The following is a 7,500-nucleotide window of genomic DNA, read 5'->3' on the forward strand; positions in this document are numbered from 1 at the left end:
CCGTCTGGGCAGGGAGTGCTAGTTGCTAATTAGATGATTAGTTTGCTCATAGAGAGACGGAGGAGTTGCTCATGTATGTCGTGTGTAACTCCCAGTCACTGATGCAAAAGTGAGGGTGTCTGGCGTGAGCCGCCACGCTGTCTTAAACAAACAAGTATTTTAAGTTAACACAGTTTTTTACAATTGGACGTCAGAAGGAAAGTAATAGTGAAACTTTGTTCTGCGTGCACTGCGTGCCATGAAATACTCAGTTGTATAATTTTACAATAGTTCTTGTAGCGGTGCCTGTGTCGCCGCAACCTCGCCTTGTGCTGTCATGACTGGCATGTGTTTGGAAATGAGGCTATAAACCGAATTCTTATTTTGTTTACCTTTCTTTTGATGTGTCATAAAGAGACCAACAACCTCATTTGTCTTGGGATTGTGTCCTTGGAATCTTGGGCAACTTTTCTATATTATACCATCCTGCGAAAAGTTGCTGTATTCACGTGTTTAGCGGCTGCCAGTCATCCCCCTGCTGCCCAGGCGCTGTTTCATACTGCTTGAGGGACAGGTGATGGCTCGCCTGCTAGGACCGCACGCGTCATGCTTCCTGAGAGATCTATTGCTTTTCTTCACTGTGACTTCCTCCCGTGAGTATAGATACACGATGCTGCTGCGGTGATGAGTGTTGGAAGGGAGAGAGAGAGAGAGAGAGAGAGAGAGAGAGAGAGAGAGAGAGAGAGAGAGAGAGAGAGAGAGAGAGAGAGAGAGATGCATACATATGTACATACGTACACACATACATTCATACATACATACTTACATACAGACAGACAGATAAAAAGAAAAATATGGTACATACATGAATACATACACACATACATACATTCACATGTAAACAGACAAGCAGACAAAGAATACAACAGGGAAAAGACCCATCGCAGACAAACAGACGATGAATGTGATAGAAACATAAAAATAGACATACTGACAAAGGCTGAGACAGTCATACATACATAGTAACAACACATACTGACAAATAGTGAAATAAACAGACAGACAGATAGACAGTCATAAAACCTGAAGACGAAAGCAGACATAAGCAAAGCATAAAATGATAAGAAAAGTAGCCACATAACCAAGCAAAATGACACAAAGAATGAGACATAGAGACCAACAGGCAGCCAGGCAGCCACATACAGACGACGCCAAAGATACACACACACACACACACACACACACACACACACACACACACACACACACACACACACACACACACACACACACACACACACACACACACACACACACACACACACACACACACACACACACACACACACACACACACACATATCCATATTTTCTTTAAATTTATATATGTGATGTATGTAAAAGAAATATAATTCGGATTGAGCTTATATTAGCATGTTTCATAAATGAGTCTGCTAACGAGGACTTCATTTTCAGCAGACCTTTACATGCAGTACCAGTCTTGCACACAGTGGAAGTATGATCTGACAACAAACTGTTTGAACTTGATTTGGAGTGCTCGATACCTCAGAGGTCACGTCCTTGCTTGGCTCTTGGCACGCTAAATTTTGCGGGTAGTTCATGTCGATAAGTTGTATGCCGGTTATCCAGCAGTCACTGTCCCTTCGAGGAAGACGATGGTAGTGTGTGGAGTGTGGGAACGTGGGGAAGACTGCACCCCCATCCGTAAATCCAACATTAAATATCTTGGAGGCTCTCTTCAAGAGGACAGAACTGATGAGCTTAAGTCCCGGACGTTGTTATCAAGACCATGGTTGAACACACACACACACACACACACACACACACACACACACACACACACACACACACACACACACACACACACACACACACACACACACACACACACACACACACACACACACACACACACACACACACACACACACACACACAAAAGAAATGCAGCAAAACGTGACGAAAATTAAATGCTATCAGTTGACAATGGAGCTGTAATTATCGGTGATAAGCGAGCATTGCATAGGAATCCTATATCATTAGGAGCAGGTAGCAGACACCTACCGAAACGATAATTTCCTCCCAGCGAGGTCTAATAGCACTAATTCTGATCGAACTAATTCTGGTGTGGATCAGTTCAGGGGGTGCTGTGAACCATCCATTAAAGCTAGTTGTGATCTCACTGAACGTTTCCTGCGACTCACAACTCAAGGGGCAGGCAGTCTTCTAAACACAACTATTCTCCTCACAAAACCACATGCACTTACTACACACACTTCCTTCACTCAAAATAAAGAAAATGGCGACTTCTAATCCAGCCTCAGAGTCCCCTTCTGGGGAGGGTACCAGAAATGTCCCCAGGTCGGACTGCTCTTCAGATAGCGACCCAAAAATACTGCCCTATAGCTTTAATTTCTTGCTTGTCTAAAGTTTTTGAATCTATCTTCAATAGGAAGATTCTCAAACATCTGTCACTTCACAATCTTCTCTCTGATCGCCAGTATGGCTTTCGTCAAGACCGTTCTACTGATGATCTGGCTTTCCTTACTGAGTCTTGGTCATCATCTTTTAGAGATTTCGGTGAAACTTTTACTGTTGCGTTAGATATGCCAAAAGCTTTTGATAGAGTCTGGCACAAAGGTTTGATCTCAAAACTATCTTCCTACGGTTTCCGCCAGTTTTTCTCACCCCTCCAACTACTAACTCTGCAAGGGCCTTATCCGTCCTTGTATGGAGTACTCTTCGCATGTTTTGAGGGGCGGGTGAGTTTCTACTCACACAGTTTTGTTAGATAAATCAAAAGCATTTCGTCTCATCAACTCCTGTTCTCTGATTGACTGTCTTCAGCCTCTTTTTCACTGCCGGAATGTTGCATCTCTTGCTATCTTTTATCGCTATTTTCATGCTAACTGGTCTACTGATCTTGCTAACTACGTGCCTCCCCTCTTCCTGCAGCCTCGCTGCACAAGGCTTTCTTCTTCCTCTCACCCCTATTTTGTCCAACTCTCTAATACAAGAGTTAACCAGTACTCTCAATCATTCATATCTTCCTCTGGTAAACTATGGATCTTCCTACAACTTGACTTCTTTTAAGAGGGAAGTTTCAAGGCATTTATCCCTGAATTTTTGGCCAACTCTCAATATTTTTAATTGAACTGGCAATCAAGTGGGCTTTTTTTTCATTTTTTGTTGCCTTTAGCTAGTCTCCCACTTGTATAGAAAAAGAAAGACAGGAGCGCATAGCCGGCCACGATCATCAGGCTGCAGTTCGGACACACGTTTTCTGCCCTTGCCGTAATGTGTATTCCCTCAGACCGGAAACGTTCCAGGCTCGTTGGGCGCTCCAGCGGCACTGAGTACATGCTCCCCCTTTTTTACACAGAGTTTTATAATGCCTACAGTGTCCCGAATGACTAATGGGTGTGGCGGGATCGGTGTCATTGGGGGCCAGTGTTGGCACTGGCGGCATCATGCATGCGCGTCGCGGCGGTGGCATGCCTCTGGGCACTGCGTCACCATTACCATCATCGAAATGCTTTCTACATATAAATCCGCATGTCAGTTAGCACAGATTTATTTATAAACACATTTAATTTCAGGGATTTCTTCATATTCCTTGCTTTCGTTTATCTTTGCATAACTAACAGCATCGATTTATCACCAATGTTGATACTGCAAAGAACTCATGTTGCTTTCTAGGAAAATTTTTAGATTTGCTTACTGATTAATGTTTTTTTTTTCTTTTTTTTTTTTCCTAGTGGTCGCTGCCCTCTCACGAAACTTCTTTGAAACACTGACAGCTTTGGAAGAACTTTGTAGGCATTAGTAAGGCAACTTGATCAAAATTCTCTCTCTCTCTCTCTCTCTCTCTCTCTCTCTCTCTCTCTCTCTCTCTCTCTCTCTCTCTCTCTCTCTCTCTCTCTCTCTCTCTCTCTCCTCTCTCTCTCTCTCTCTCTCTCTCTCTCTCTCTCTCTCTCTCTCTCTCTCTCTCTCTCTATTTAAACAAACTAGAACATGCAAATAAGCGGGGAATAATCTTTCTCTCACTGGCTGCCTCTGTCATTTCACAGGAAAGTTTTGGTATCTGTAGGAATGCTGTGGCAAGAAGGCGCGGTGGTGGCTTATGAAATATGTAAAGGTGTGATGTACTACACCGGCCACCTCTCTGGCGCACCCGTCGCTCGGGCAAGAATTGGCTAATGACGAGTACAGGTGCATGCTGGCTTTCACCAGGGGACATTATGCCGTAACATTACCGTCCACCTCTGGTCCTGTTCTATGCATTTGTTTATTTGCATTTCGGATGTGTGATCCACGTGCTGAAAGTGTTCCCGGGATATAAAATGTTGGAATAGTTTCATCTGTTAGTTTTAAAAGTTTTGATTTCAGTAAAAGCGACACATCACTACGGTTGCGAAAGGCTATGAAGCGGCGAGAGGCTCCCGCTGACACTGAAACATTCCTACCTAGCTTTCTGAATTTTACAAGTATTGTTATGCTGGGCTGATCGTTTCATTGCACTTAATCACGTTATAATGTTGCCGTGCAGCGGCACACGTCTGTGAAGTGAGGGCTTATTCTTGGCAATTAATTCAATATAAACATGACACGAGGTGTTTTCTCTCTCTCTCTCTCTCTCTCTCTCTCTCTCTCTCTCTCTCTCTCTCTCTCTCTCTCTCTCTCTCTCTCTCTCTCTCTCTCTCTCTCTCTCTCTCTCTCTCTCTCTCTCTCTCTCTCTCTCTCTCTCTCTCTCTCTCTCTCTCTCTCTCTCTCTCTCTCTCTCTCTCTCTCTCTCTCTCTCTCTCTCAATGCATCACGTTTCCACTTCGTCTCAATACAGCCACGAACCATAGTGGCTCAAGTACACACTTGAGTGAGGCCACATCATTAGCATAAGACCTCATTATCTATCTATGTGCTGAGTGAGCGTCGCGGCATGGAAGCAAACCATAGTGCTTGTGTTGGTGCTTTGGTGGCTGGCGTGAGGCGAGACAGCGGGGAGGCGCCACACAACCGTATAATGCGATCAGACCAGCCTGAAGGACGGCACCCGAGACCCATAACTAAATGCATCTGACTCCAGACAATGCCTAGACACGTGTAATGAGAGGCACGGAGCAGAGGAGGAGGAAGAGAAGTAGGGGTAAGGAGGAGAAAGACGAAGCGAGAGTGAGTACAAAGACGATAACGATAAGGAGAAAGTAGCAGTAAGAGGAGGAGGAGGAGGAGTTTATGGTGGTGATGGTGGTGGAGGAGGAGGAGAAGGAGAAGAAAAGGAAGGAGGAAAAGAAAGAAAAAAGAAGAGGGAGGGGAAGACGAAAAAGGAAATAACATATAACAAGAGAGGAAGAGGAGAACCATGAACAACAGGAAAAGGAGGTGGATTACGAGAAAGGGAAAGAGAAAAGAAGGAAGAAGAGAAACCAAAGGAGAGGATGAGTAGGGAGAAAAGGAAAAAAAGGATGAAGGAGAGGATGAGTTTTATGAATATAGGATGAGAACGAGGAGGAAGAGGAGTGAAGTGACAACCCTGAACTCTGCCATGTTTTGCGAAGTTGTAAGAACAGGAAGCTTAAACAACAACTTAATCTCAACACGCCTGTTAACTGTAATGGTTGTAGAGGTGGTGACGGTGGTAGTGGTGGTGTATACGCAAAGTCTAAAACTTCGGACAGCTGTATCATTATAGCAATATTATTACTATGGTATTTTTTATCTGAGCTGATGAGGGAGTGGTGAAGCCTTGCAGGTGATACTAATAAAGGAAGCAGTTGACTCAAGAGATGCGTTTCATAAGGAAGGTTTGATATTGCTGCATTGTAAACAGGGAAGTCATTTATGGGAAGCAGGAGGAAGATAATGGAGTAGTGAAGTCTGAAGTTCGGTGAAAGGAGTGAGAATGTTGATGCACGACTGATTGACAGGAAAGTATAAGTCAAAAGGAATGCAAGAAAAATAATATAATTTGTGAAAGGGAAGAGAATAGAAATGAAGGAATGAATAAATGAGGTAGAAAAATATTGAAAGGATGGATATATACGGGAGGGAGAAAGATAATTTAATAAGAGGAATGAATGATTGAAAATGAATGAAAAAAGAAGGTAATTGAAAGAATGGGTCAAAATGAGAAAATGAAAGAACGAATGACTAAGAATATGAAAAGGAAAAACTATCAGGAACAAAATAGATATAGAAATACATAACCAAGAGTAATGAAAATAAATCCAAATACAAAACGAAAACTAAAGTTTGCCAATACACACAGAAAACGAAGAAGAAATTAACGCATTGAATAACTAACTCCTGCAACAGAGTGACGGACAGAGAGGAGAGAGGGCGAAGAGAAGCAGCACAGGAAGGTAATTCAAGTCGCAGAGTTTACCAGTAAATAATAGTGTTAGGGGAGAAAGAGAGTGAGAGAGGGAAGGAATGATGATGCTTGATGACTCTTTCAGTGGAGAGTGAGACAGACAGAAGGGGCGAGAATGTGTAGCTTGCAGCGGAAAGGAGCAGGAGAATTAAAGAAAGGGAAGCTGCTATGTTTTGGAGCTTTCCAGTAAGAGAGAGAGAGAGAGAGTGTGTGTGTGTGTGTGTGTGTGTGTGTGTGTGTGTGTGTGTGTGTGTGTGTGTGTGTGTGTGTGTGTGTGTGTGTGTAATTCACCTCGGTCGTCTGTTGGTCACCCAGCCAGTCTTCCCCATTACGGAGCAAGCTCAGAGCTCATAGACCGATCTTCGGGCAGGACTGAGACCACAACACACTCCACACAACGGGAAAGCGAGGCCACAACCCCTCCAGTTACATACCGTACCTATTTACTGGTAGGTGAACAGGGGCTACACATTAAGAGGCTTGCCCATTTGCCTCGCCGCACCGGGACTCGAACCCGGGCCTCTCGATTTTTTTGTGTGTGTGTGTGTGTGTGAAATTGACAGACAGCCCTACATACATTCAGAGAGACAGACAAGCATGACAAAAAATAGACGGAAAAGTGAACATACAAAAACAGAAACAGAGACGACGAAAAAAAAAAAGTGAACTGAAAACAAGCCGATGGTTATCAGTTCCCGGCGACGACTTTCACGTCCCCACGCGCAGTAGCTAGAGTCAGGGGTCGTGGGCAGCACCGCCAGCAAGTTGCCACTCTGCTGCTCTTCGTGGCCGTTAGTTTAGTGGGAAGAGACGGTAGGGAAAAGTTTGGAGGGTGGCGTACACAGTGAATTATACATCCTCCTGGCGGCTCCAACGACACCATGAATCATATGATGTTAGTTTCTTTCTTTATTTTTTCGTCCATTAACCACTACGTGTAATGGTACCGTCATTAGATTTGATTGGGAGAACAAAAATAAATAATGTTCTTTTTTGTGTCAGGTTATATATATATATATATATATATATATATATATATATATATATATATATATATATATATATATATATATATATATATATATATATATATATATATATATAAGTGATTGATAACCTAATGACGATAA

The 7,500-nt window shown here is 43.2% G+C and overlaps 1 protein-coding gene across 1 annotated transcript in view; it reads left to right on the forward strand.

Moving 5' to 3' along the window:
• LOC123517996 (galactosylgalactosylxylosylprotein 3-beta-glucuronosyltransferase P-like) overlaps window positions 1–7,500 on the forward strand; it is a 97,138-nt gene that overhangs the window by 306 nt on the left and 89,332 nt on the right. The window lies entirely within an intron of this gene.

Source organism: Portunus trituberculatus, chromosome 43, assembly GCF_017591435.1.
Source record: "Portunus trituberculatus isolate SZX2019 chromosome 43, ASM1759143v1, whole genome shotgun sequence".
Lineage (NCBI taxonomy): Eukaryota > Metazoa > Arthropoda > Malacostraca > Decapoda > Portunidae > Portunus > Portunus trituberculatus.